The following is a 13,924-nucleotide window of genomic DNA, read 5'->3' on the forward strand; positions in this document are numbered from 1 at the left end:
TCAGTAAGGTTGCAATAGAGCAGTTCCAGAAGGTTTTCCTTCGATTGTAGTGCACTGATCTGCTGTGGACATGATTTTCATCGTTTTGCACCAATTGTGCGATGCAGCCCGGTGTGTCGGTTTGGATTTTTGGTGTTGTGTAGATTTGCGTCTTTCTGCACTGTAAATTAATTGTTTCTTACCAAGATAAAAAAAGACTTAGATTTAGAAGTGTTAGATAATTTATCTTGTTTTAAGAGTTAATTTCTTATTTCAAGTGTTCAACTTCACGCTATAATCTTGTTTCTAGATTTAACAATCTTAATTCAAGAAATATTATCAAGTGAAATTATCTTGCTGCATGGACAGATAATTTCACTTGTTTTGAGTACCTTTTCCCTCAGATTTAGTGTTGTTATCTTGTTTTTAGACACCCCTTTTTTGCAGTGTGAGTGGAATAAAACTGCCAAGACTTTCTGAGTTTGTTTTCACCTCTGTGTAATAGAGCTTTGAGCACCATCAGGTCACACTGATCCTTGTTTCTGTGTGTAGGCACTGACCTGTGGGTTGGCCTTTGCCCTGATTATAGTATTTCATTGGCTGCTACATAGTGTCCTGTCTACACTGTTGTGTGATGTTTACGCCACAAGGTTTTTGTGAGGTTAAATAGTGGCACAGGCAGGTATGGTATTTTTCAAGTTCTTTGATTGCTTACTTGTGAATCACCTGTGTGTGTGTGTGTGTGTGTGTGTGTGTGTGTGTGTGTTTGTGTGTGTGTGTGTGTGTGTGTGTGTGTGTTCTTGTACTTCATACATAGTGAGGACCGGAACAAGTTTTTTTCATTTTGGCCTGTCCTCCTTTTTAAAGGCTTTTTTGAGATTTCAGACTTTGTTTTAAGGGTTAAGGTTACAATCAGGTTTATGTTGGGATTAGGGTTGGGCATTTAGTGGTGATGGTGAAGGTTAGGGTAAGGGTCTAGGGATCAAGGTTATTATAGTTTAATGAAAACGAAACAACGAAAATCAGAATGGAAAAAACATTTTCATTAACTGAAATAAAAATGAGAGTTTAAAAAAAAAGCTTATTAACTGAAACTGTATTTTGTGGTTACAAAACTAACTAAAGCTCACTAAAATTAGTGAAAAAAAAAAATAGTGAAAATGTCCTTCGTTTTCGTCTTTGTCAACTTTTTTCATCCATAATGAAGATGGATAAGGCAAAGGAAATAAAGGCAAAATTTACTGTGACCTCTTTTAATTTCCCACTAAGAACTAAAACTAATTAAAACTAAACTAAAACCAAAGACTAAAAAAAAAACTAAACTAAACTAAAACTAGCAAACTCACTCTAAAACTAATGAAAAATTCAAAACTATTATAACTTTGCAAGGGAATTCACTATTCCAATGAGGGCCCTCACAAAGATAGAAGTATAAGAATGTGTATGTGTTTATACACAATTGTAACTTTAGTCGAAAATGGAGGCAGACATTACATACTGCTACCCATTATTGACTCTCCTGTGGCCAGAACACCATTTAACGGTTTGACATTGAAATCTGAATTAAGGGAAATAAAAAAAGTGAATTGTGCATTACAAATGAATTTGTTCCGTTAGCAAATGATCATTCACGGATCAGACTTGCTGTCATCTCACACAGTTGCTTCATTCACTCCGTTAATTTCCCAGTCTTCATGGGAACACTGACATGTCTAGACATGGTGCTGCTCATGTGAGCAGGGAGCAGGCTGCTTAGAGTGAACACACATTCCTGATGACGAGGCTGCCACTTTTCTTTCCTAAGTCTGTCCCACTGCCGCTGCGGTGAAGGGCCCTGTTCACTTTTCTCATGTCCAACAATGACAACACTCACACAGGTCTCAACAAAAATATAAAACAAATATCACACACTCAGCAAGAACAGTACAACCAGACATCTGTGTGTTCAGTAACACTAGTGGGTTGAGGTATGGTGCAGGTGAATTTAAGACGGACACACTGCAAAAAAGGTGTCAAAACAAGATTAAAAAAAACCCCAAGATAAATTAAAGCTGCAAGCAGCGATGAACTGGCCCGAGCAGAGTGCACTGACAATTATTTCTTTCTTTCCAAGATAAAAAAAACTTTAGATTTAGAAGTGTTATATAATTTATCTTGTTTTAAGAGTTAATTTCTTATTTTAACCCATAACAACCCATGGTGACACTTGTGTAACAAACACTTTAAATCTCCTATATTCAGCTTTATGCTTCAACTTAACTCATTAAATCCCTAAGCGACGCATACTCAACACCCTGGTGTGGTGGTCATGTGACTTTGACAAGAAGTGACTTCTCCAAAATATGTGTGTGACTGGAAACAGAAATGTAAAAAAGTAGCTAATTTCAAAAAGCTTATTTTTTGTTACTAGGCTAAGTTAAACCCATTTAACAATTGTAATCCGTTAATAGGGTGTCCTGTATTACATTTAACTTGTTCTGACCATATTTCCTGAACAAATTAAAGTCACAATTTTGATATATGTTATGGGGATGCAAACAAAAAGGCAAATTTGTGTTTCTTGTGTATTTTAAAATAAGAGATATCATAAACATAAATACCATAAACGCCCAGTATATATGTCACATCACAGATCTTTGACATTTAGGGGTAGTTTTACTAGAGGTACTTTTTTAAAAACATCATAAATATGTTCTATGTGGTCCACTTGGTCTGTGCTATATCCCCCATAATTTTCTTTAAGGATTACTGGGTCTGGGTTCTTATGGGTTAAGCGTTCAACATGCTTCTTTATAGATTTAATAATCTTAATTTAAGAAATCTTGTCAAGTGAAATTATCTGTCCATGCAGCAAGATCATTTCCCTCAGATTTAGTGTTTTTATCTTGTTTTTAGACACACCTTTTTTGCAGTGCAGACAGCTATGTGTTCAGTAACACTAGTGAACAACAGTATGAAGCATGGACCACTGGGGTGAGGTATGGTGCAGGTGAATATAAGACGGACACATGGACATTATAGGGACGTTCTTGCCTCTAATGATTGAGGATCAGCTCCAGCACCAAGGCTAGCAGAGGGTGCTGGGCCTGTGGCACTGTGGCTTTGAAGGCCTCATCTTTTCCAGCATGTACTTAATAAGTTTGTTGCCATGGTAGCCATGTCCCACTGTAGTGATAGAGTTGTGAAAGAAACAAACTCCTGTCAAACACCACAGCAGCAGCTTGGCAAAAGGCTTCTATATATAGAACAACAGAATGGTTGTAGCCATGGCATTATTAAAGCATGGATGTATTACAAAAACACTGCACCCAAATATGGAGCCTATCCACTTAATGAGAATTGCTCTCCTGGTGAAGATCAAAGTTTTCTAGCTTCCAGGTTTACACCACATTTAGAATGCATGCAGTAATGTTTCTGCTACTGGCCCGCCCACAAGTTACTGCTCAGCTCATTTGGTCTCGACAAAAGCTTTGGTTCCTATGGATAATTTCCTGGTTCATGAAAACAGTGAGGTGGGTGAATTTTGATAAAACTCACCCATTTAAATCATATTCAGGCTGCAACATGTAAAAATGAACAGAACCACAGGTTAAATATTTAGAATAAAAGCAGTTGTGCAAAAAGAAACTGCAACTATGATAACAAGCTTCAGTTCTGAGGTAGTGCAAAAAATAAATAAATACAATAAACGATAACAATTAGAACAATATTTTGAGGTTGTATGCTGTGTACAATATTAGGCAAGCTTGATAAGTCGACTTTTCTCTGCTTCATTCTGGGACTTCATGAGAGGAAATAACACTTTATGTATTAACTCTATGCTTATGTATACTGACACTGTGTCAATTAACGTAATATGGGCATACTACGTGCCTGATTTATTTATTTACGTTGTTTATTATCATTAATGTGACGTCAGCCTTTAATTGCTAGCTAACACAATACTTTTGAAAATGAGTATCGTATCCGGATACAACGTTCGTATCGTTGCACCCCTAGTCTTTACTACACGAGTCCTCAATGCAGCTTTTATGTATCCTTTATTTAACCAGGTAAAAGTCTCGTTGAGATTAAATAAATCTCTTTTCCAAGAGAGACCTGGCCAAGAAAACTGTGTTTAAATGTTGTAACTTGTCTCTTTTTATGCTGCTATCATAACAATTAAATACAAATCCAGCATCACAACAACAGTGAAGGAGCCTCAGTAGAGACTTATAAGGAGCAGTCACACCGACCAAGGGAAATTATTTCTTTATCCTTTAGAATGGATTTAAATTCACCGATTGTTATCAACTCAGACAATTTGAATTCCTTTTGCAGATTGCTCCATGATAACAGCGTAACTAAAAGCTTTCTGACCTAATTCAGTTCTCACTCTTGGCACCTGAACAATGATTTGTGAGCGTAGACCATGTTTAGTTTTGTCTGTGTCTTTCCAGATGACCATGACACTTTTAACATTCACATCTTCTCTTTGTCCCTTATTTTTGGAGTTCAGGGTGCTTGCTGTGCTTTATGACAAGCCTGCAATGCAGTTTATAAAAATAGTGTGTTGATTAAAAACTAGTGACACTAAAGGCTGATGCCGTTCATTGTTTTGTGAGAATCAAAACTGATCTTTCTGATCATGTTTCAGTTTGGAATGAACCCAATCTGGACCCTGCCGGCTGTCTTCACCACCTGTGGCTGAATGATACAAAGCAGACATACTCAATAACCTGAGTCTTAGGGTCAGAGTAATACATCTTTAATAGAAAATCCAATAGTTAATCATCATCATTCGTTTGAAAACACAATAACGAAATACACTGTGCCATATTCAGATTCACCATGAACATTCTTTTTGTAGACAGGAGAACTTTGGGGCCTAAAACAGAGTCACAAGGCAGAAAACTACAAGGAAGCCTGTGTTTGGGAAGAGGAAGTATACTGATCAGTCTATATTTATTTTTATTTATTTTTTTTATTAATTCTTCTTTTCGAACCGAAAAAATAAACAACAAACTACAACAGCGTAGATGCATATACATATTCATACACATACTCACATAGGCACCATTATACAGATGTACATAAACGTATAAACATTTACACACATACAGTACATATATATAGCTCTATACATATACATGCATCTGCCCCGTCTAAGTAATAAGATAGAAATAAGAACCAGTTACCAGTGGCTATATATAGCCACTTAATGTCAAATAAATATGTATTATTATTAATATTAGTATTATTTATTTATTTACTTATTTTCTTATCAGTCAACCATAGTATATCAAACGAATTAGATCTGAGAATTTGTATTACTCCCGCAAAGAAAACAAACGAACAAACAAACAACACCAAAACAAAACACTGAAGGCAGTTACAAGAACGTCCTCACCCAGTTTCAATTATTTCAATAGTTTTGTATGGTTTGAGTGTTTGATAGGTGACACAGAGGGCCTGTATTTCTATATTTCCAGATAAGTAGTCAGACGTGCTCATGCTAGACACAGGAAGTGAGACACCCACACAAATGAGCGATGCCTCAACATGCTCTTATCTCTCTGACTGTCTCGAAACCCAACTACCTCCCCCAGCTCTCTGTCATTCTCTCTCAGTGTGTTTTTTTCCACAGCCATTGGTCACGTCTCCTGGCCTAGTGCTGCCTAAGATGCTTATGATTGGTTTAGATCAGCGTTTTTCAATATTGCCCACACCAAAGTGAAAGCAAAAATCTCAAGACACACCTGTATTCATATCCGTGCAGAATAGCCTCCATGAAATGTGTTATCACTGGGAATGGTTATTTTTCTGTCCCTCGATGTGTTGCAGTCCAACATTCAGGGCTTTCCACTCAGACATGGAGTAGCCAAGAACTAATTTGATGGCCTCTCGCACATTGTAATGCCATTATTCCATCATACACTGATCTTAATCAGTGGTCTTACTATAATGAGTTTGCTTACCTGACTGTAAACATGAAGGGAATTATTTTAAAGGAGAATAAGGCTTGTATGGTTTATATAAGGCATCACATTGCACTGATACGTTTCTGATACGCAATCATCAGAAATAAAGACGATAAACTCTTGCTTTTGATATCTGTTGCATGAATCTACAACCCACAACACGATAAATTCATCATTAAAATCCCAGCCTGTCTGGCGATCTGCTTCAAAAAGTAAGATTTCTCACACACACTCATAACACTGTTAATTCATCGTCTCTTGCGTGAGATTTTCTTTCTTTCTGATACAGACAGATTCTGTTTCTCCATCGCCATGCTGGCTTCGTTTTGAAGTGAAGAAGAGGGGTGTAAAATGTACACGCTGTAGTGAATCGAAACTTGTTAATCTAGAATTTAAATTAATATAGCCTAATATAGTAACCGGTTGCATGGCCTACAGCCGGCGCTTATGGAAAGCTCTGAATAATACGTATGGCAACTTTGCAAATGGTGAAAGTACTGGGGCTCCTTAGAGGAAAAGTTTTAAAAATAGTTAGGGGTGGGGCGATGCATCGACTTATTTACTACATAGATGCGTTGATTCACGTAACGTACATCGATCGTGTCGTAAAGAAAGTAAGATGGCCACTGCAGAGCAAGCTGAGGCAAAATAGCCTTGCCAAAGAGCATCAAAAGTGTGGGAGTATTTTGTGCAGGGACCGAACAACATGGTGTTCTGCACAGCGTCCACTGCTTATTGTAAACAAACTGGCATTGCTAACTGTGCACAGGTGGTCCGGTGCTTGTTGTAAACAAATGGAGGTTGCTTACTGAACACATCCTGCTGCAGCACATACACACTGCATACTGCTACAAAGCTACATACTGCTACAAAGCTAACTGTGTAGCCTATTGTGTAGCACTGCTGCTGCTCTGTCGCACGTCACTATCGTCTCCTCCCACCTCGTTCCATGATGCCGGACTGCACTATGAAAGGGCACAAATATCACGCCTTCACAGCATCACTATGAACGGCCTAAGGCGAAAAGCCAGTGTAGGTACCAGATCGGCTTGGGGTCCTTCGTCTGCTGCTGATTACGTCACACAAATTGTCTGTTGATTACTTCACACAATATGATTGGCTGTACGCTTGAATGGGAGTACAGCGTGATTGTCTGTACAACGGACAGTTGTGATTGGCTGTACGTCGTGGCAACCGGCTGTAGTCATAGCAATACTTGCCTGTGGTAAAAAACGAACGTTCAAGTTTTGTGTATTTGTGTGCTAAGCAGAAATAAATTGCTTTTTATTTTGACTATAAGGGTGTGGTGTGAGGACTCCTTTAAATGTACATAAAATATGAGAATAATTGTGTTTCTGTTGGATATGTGTATGTAAATATACACAAATACACATACAGATAAGTGAAAAATAGCTTACAGGTATATGTATATATATACACACACATCTTCTATCTGTCTGTCTGCCTGTCTATTCATCTATAAGTCGAATGCTACTTAGTTTGTCCGAGTCGCCTTGCTGTAGATATCGTTTTTTGTGATGTAATCAGCAGCAGACGAAGGACCCTGAGCTGATCTGGTACCCACACCGGCACAGATCTTTCCAGCAATATAGCGGGACATTTGCGGGGCCGCACTATAAAAGGGGGTTTTGTTAGTCTTGTTTACTTTTTTGTGGCTGGCTCTGCGATCAGATGCTGCATATTTTAGATTTCATTTCAATGTTGTTTTACTTTGCAAAATGAAATAAGTGTTTTTAGGTAGATGGAATAGTTCTGTAATATGAAAGCAATGATGTCATTCACACATAACAGTTATCCTGTGTTATTATAATGTTAATACCGTCTGCGTACTATACATGTCTGTCCTCTCCTGTTGTGGAGTGTGTTCAGTAGATGAGAGCCTTGTGTATTTTCAGACACCCTGTGGCCGCCGCTCTGTCTCTCCCCAGCATTGCCTTTGCATCATGCTAAAAGTAGGCACCAAGATGTTTACACTCACCATTTTCAAATAAACAGAAATGGAAGGCCAGAGTGCTGAATTAGCATTAATTCCAGCTGTGCAGCATGAAGTGCTGGCTGTGTGTGGCTGCAGCTGCAGTATGCTGGTTTCTTTAGGCCTAGTATCCACTGCTGAGACTTGTAAAAGTCTCCATTACTGTTGGTGGGCTTTTTCTGATGAAGATTTTGTTCTGTAATAATATAGTCATATCTCATTCTTGAATGATTTCAATTATTTTAGTGGATGGCCCTGTGTTAGTTACTGTGCTGGTTATATTTCTCTCTTTTTTTTCATCTGCTTGCTTGTGGCAGGTATGCTCATTTTTAGGATTTTGATAATAACCAAAATCATTATCAAGAAAACCATGGAAAATGTCTTTACATCAGCTCTTAAATTAAACTCTTATGAGCTATTTTTGTTATCATTATATTTGTCCAAACAAATGTACCTTTAGTTGTACCAGGCATTAAAATGAATTGAAGAAAACAAGGGTGGTCTAATAATTTTTCCCATGACTATATATTTGATACATTTGATATAGGCTGATATATTGATATCTGGATCTTTTTACCTACTAATACCGACATCGGCTCCAAAAATCCAGTATCAATTTGGCTCTAATTACAAGTAATAATAAGCTTCAGGGCATAGATTTGAGTTAAATTTTAAAATCACCACTGACATGACAGGTCACAGGTCTGAGGCCTGCTTACTGTATGTGGTAGGGTTGTCACGATACTAAAATTTTAAACTCGATACCGATAGGAAAATTTTCGATACCATAAGGATAAAAACAAAGACCCCAAAATTTAACAGAAATATTTTTATTAACAAGAAAAATGCAACATGTAAAAATGAACAGAACTACAGGTTAAATATTTATAATAAAAAACAGTGCAAAAAGAAACTGCAACTATGCTAACAAGCTTCAGGTCTGAGGTAGTGCAAAAAAGAAATAAATACAATCAACAATAACAATTAGAACAATATTTTGAGGTTGTATGCTGTGCACAATATTAGGAAAGCTTGATAAGTCGACTTTTTTCTGCTTCATTCTGGGACTTCAAGAGAGAAAATAACACTTTTCAGTCACCAAAATTGATGTAAACTTATTAACTCTATGCTTATGTTTACTGACACTGTGTCAATTAACGTAATATAAGTCAGCCTTTAATTGCTAGCTAACACGATACTTTTGAAAATGAGTATTGTATCCGGATGCAACGTTTTAGTATCGATACTTTTGACAACCCTAGTATGTGGTGATAATGTCCTTGAGGTGAGCAGAGAACTTTGACACTAGCATCCCCGCCCTGCATGCTAGCTCACAAACGAGCTCCAACACAGCTAATCGGAATCACAAGGTTGCACTGCTGAGAGCTACAGTATGAGTCTGTCTCCTCATTTCTCCTGAGTGGCCTGCAGAGCTGCCAAACCTGCGGCTGGCCCTGCTGCATGCACTTTCATCCTGCCAACAACAGCACCATTGTACTCTTGCCTCTTTTCTTCAGGATTAACTGCGTTCCCATTTAGCCTTTCCTATCTCAGTTAAATTTGCTCATATTAATTAACCTCTCTTTCACAGCCAGCTGCACACAGCTTCATATCTAATCTGATACATGTGTTGTCTGGGCTGCTTCCTGTTAAATCTCATTTATGTTGAGTGAAGGAAGCAGTGGTACTTGTAGTATGCATTCATGCCCACATAGGGCTGGGCGATATGGACCAAAAGTCATATACCGATATATTTAGGCTGACTATCGATACACGATATATATCCTGATATTTTTATCGCAAAGTGAGAGCAAATGTTCAGTCAATGTCAAAGCCAAATATGACATGTCACAAGTAGTTTTATTGAAACTGTTTAAGTGAACATAAATACTGTATAACAACAGGAGTACCTTTAAAAAATAAAATAAAATAAAATAAAAAAATATCTTAAGTAAAAATAGCCTTTGAAATAAAATAGGCCAATCTTTTTCTGAAATAAAAATATTTCTAGGAGAAAAGAATAACGAACATTACAAAAGAACTAAGTATGACAAACCCTAGTAAGGGCAGCATTTATATATAAAGAAATAAAAACATTTTAAACTATATCGATATATGTGATATGGTCTAATTCCATATCACACAGAAGACAGAAGATTCTTAGATAAATCCTATTCATCTCCCCACCATGTTCCAGAACTTTTGTATATTCCTGCAGGACCATAAGCAATGAGTTAGACTGCCTATCTCTATTTTGATCAAGGCCTTTCTGAACTCAACTTATATCTAAAGCCCAAACTGACCTCAGATCATTAGCTGCAGCATCATTAACGTGAGAAGTTTCTTTCATAAAGCTACTGTAAGTGGACCTAATCTGAGCCCTACTACCTTGTTATCAGCTGCTGCCAGCTCTGCCTCATGTCTTCAGCCAGTAACTGTGCCACAGATGGTTTATGACAGGGGTCTCAAACTCAAATTACCTGGGGTCCACTGGAGGCAGTATTAAAATGACCAAAAAAAAGACACAAAATTACTAAAAAAGAGACACAAAATGACAGAAAAAACTGAATTACCAAACAAAGACACAAAATTACAAAAAAAGACACAAAATTAAAAAAAAAGACACAAAATTATTAAAAAAAGACACAAAATTACCGAAAAAAAAGACACAAAATTACAAAAAAAAGACACAAAATGACATTACATAACATTTCCACTTCTTCCGGTAACAACAACACGGTAGATAATAAACGGTCCAGTAGCAGCTGCCTTTCTTTTTGTTAACGTCGTCATAGAAACAAGTGAAACAAAGCTCCACCTTGCGCAATAAAGGGACCTTCAAGACACAAAAGTTTGCGCGAGTTTGAGACCCCTGGTTTATGAGGTGAGAGAAGCATCACTCTCTGTAAATACAGCCTGCGAGTGGACTGGGTTGACTGGCGAGTAGTCCTAACAACTCCAGGTGATATGTCTTCTGTCTAGTTGATCGCTGCCTATCAATTTCAGGGGTAGCATTCTCCCATTTAAAGTTTCCATTATCAATAATTTAGACTCATCAACTTTATAGTTCACTGTTTTCATAAGTAAGCTTGTGAAAAATAAGGTGTGCCAAATTTAGAAGGGTACAGCTGTCGTGTCAATGTGTCACGTACACCAACATTTAAGTAAATAGAGGTAGGGGATCAGGTTCAGTATCAGATGTATCCCATCAAAGGTCCCAGATCAGGGCCAAAAGACTTTGAGATGAATGCACTCACCACCAGCAGCAGCAGCAGCAGCAGCAGCTTTTCACCCTAACCAGTGGATCATGCTCCAATCCCACAGGACAGCTAAATTCTATCACATGAATACTTTCAGATGCTTGAATATTAACCTATTGAGTTAACGGATGTAGGGCTGCAACTAACGATTATTTTCATTATCGATTAATCTGTCAAATATTTAAACGATTAAACGATTAGTTGTTTGGTCAATCAAATGTATAAAAATATCAATGAGTGTTTCCCAAACCACAAAATGACGTCCTCAAATCTCTTGTTTTGTCCACAAACCAAAGAGATATTCAGTTTATTGTCATAAAGGAACAAAGAAACCAGAAATATTCACATTGAAGAAGCTGAAATCAGGGAATTTGGCCTTATTGTCTTTAAAAAACTGCTCAAACCAATTATTCGATTATCAAAATAGTTGACGATTAATTCAATAATCGAGTAATGTTCTATTAATCGAATAATTGTTGCAGCTCTAAACGGATGGAGTGGATAGGTGGATCAATAAAGGATTCACAATCAAGGCAGTATATTTGTAATGAATACAAAGGTGTATTGTCAGATTTCATCAGATAGCTTGTGAAAAGAGAGGAGAGTAAATGAGGTTACAGTGGAATGATTTTTGTTGTGCAGTGAATGGAAGGTGGAGCCTGGCCTGGTTCAAAGACAGCTATAAAGTAGGTTATTAGATCACTGTGGTCCAATTTGATTGTGTCAGTTTCATTGTGGCGAGTGTCAGGTTTGTGTTGACCATGCACAGGGAAACTCCATGAGAACGTTTTGCAAGATTGATATCCAGTCGGCACAGCAACTTATACAATGTAGCAGCGATGGATGATCATTGATGTTTGACTGTGGGATTTTAAATATACACTGTAAAGAATTTACTGTGATTTTTACAGTAACTTATTGGCAGCAATTAACAAGTAACTCACTGTAATTATTATTTACAGTAGAACTACTGTATTTTTATTGAGTACTGTTTTTATACTGTAAAATAAAAAATAAACACTGATTTTTTTTAGTTGTGTTTACAGTACTGATTTGTTTACTGTAAGAATAAAAAAACGGTAAAGCACTGATTTTAATGGTACTGTATATGGCACTATGACACAGTAAACAATGCTGTTAATAATTTCATCATTACTTTTTATAGAAATAATGAAGAAAGAAGTAATTGCAAGTAATTACTCTATACACTAAGGAAAATAATATTAATACATGTATTGTTTTACAGTTGATTTCCATACTGTGTTTTGTATAAAAAACACTTTACTTTAAGTTAATTATTTAAACAGCATTCGTATAGGACTGATTCTGATCAAAAATAAAATGGATAAAAATGGAAAATACAGTAGTCTACTTTACTTTTCATATTGTCTACTGTGTTTTTTCTACAGTAATGCTTTGACTACTGTAATTTTGTCACAAGGACCGATTTTCATTGTAAATTATACGGCACTGTACTGTAAAAATCAAACACAGTGATGAACTGTGACTAATACAGTAAATAATTGTAGATTTCACAGCGATTATTTACAGTGTAGTAGATTTTGGTATGCTCTGTGTTTGTTTGTGTTGGTCATTCAATGTGTAGGGTGTATATTTTAATAATTGAAGATTTAAGAAAGTAAACTACACACAAAACGTGACTGACTAATCTACCAGGAGGGCTTAATACAATTTTAAAAAATTCAAGCTGAAAGCAGCATTGAACAGGCCCTCACACCTCCACATACATCAGGCTGCCTGCAGAACACTGCCGTACGGGTTCAGGGCTGGAGTACATCACGCATTACAAATTTGAGGCAGATTGATTGTATATTTTGAAGTTTAGACTTGTGGTGAGTACTCAAAGTTCACTGTAATGTCACGCCCACATACTTTAATAATGAACAAAACTGTAAACAGCTTGTAATCACAAAGCTTTTAAGATGGTACTGACCAAAGTCGTGTTTCGACTAGGGGGGAAAAGTGTCCACCGGGAAAGTCTCAGGCCACACCCTCTCAAAAGTCCGGTCACTCTGCGTGTCTCCACCACAAGTTAGCCCCCAGAGGGATTTAGAGACTCTGGAGGTGACGTATGGTTTTCAGCGTCGCTAACTGTGCACAACGTCAGCAGCTGAAAGCAGCATGGCTAATCATGCACAGCGTCTCCGCTGATCATAAACATAGTGATTGTGAATAAACGGCATCGCTAACTGTGCACAGAGTGTCTGGTCCTTATTGTAAATAAACAGAGATCGCTAAGTGAACGCCTCCTGCAGCAGCAGCACATACACACTGTACTGCTACAGAGCTAACTGTAGCTAACTGCCGCTAACGGAGACAAATCCAGAGACTCCTTCTTACTCTTCTTGACTCGTTAAGAAGAGTAAGAAGGAGGAGTCTCTGGATTTGTCTCCAGTCGCTTTCTTGAAAAATAGTCGCTAAGGGGGTCTGAAAAGACGCTAAATTTAGGAACAAAGTTGCTAAGGTTGGGAACACTGCTTTGCTAGCTTTTACAAATGGCCTGTGTTGTTGTTGTGTAGAGTATTACGTCACATCTGTACTGACACATGAGAAATGAGAAAGGCAGATTGCACAATACATGCTGAAGTTAGAGCAACTTCCTGTTCATTGCGAGTACTCGAAATTCGCCACACCGCCAGAGCCATTTAACTGAACCTTTTTACTGAAAATGCAAACGCAAATTTGGTGTATGTGAAAATGTCCTATATTGT

The 13,924-nt window shown here is 37.4% G+C and overlaps 1 protein-coding gene across 1 annotated transcript in view; it reads left to right on the plus strand.

Moving 5' to 3' along the window:
- Positions 1-13,924, plus strand: part of chsy1 (chondroitin sulfate synthase 1) — a 70,476-nt gene that overhangs the window by 12,898 nt on the left and 43,654 nt on the right. The gene's annotated exons all lie outside the window — the stretch shown is intronic.

This window comes from Centropristis striata, chromosome 2 (assembly GCF_030273125.1).
Source record: "Centropristis striata isolate RG_2023a ecotype Rhode Island chromosome 2, C.striata_1.0, whole genome shotgun sequence".
NCBI classification, from domain to species: domain Eukaryota; kingdom Metazoa; phylum Chordata; class Actinopteri; order Perciformes; family Serranidae; genus Centropristis; species Centropristis striata.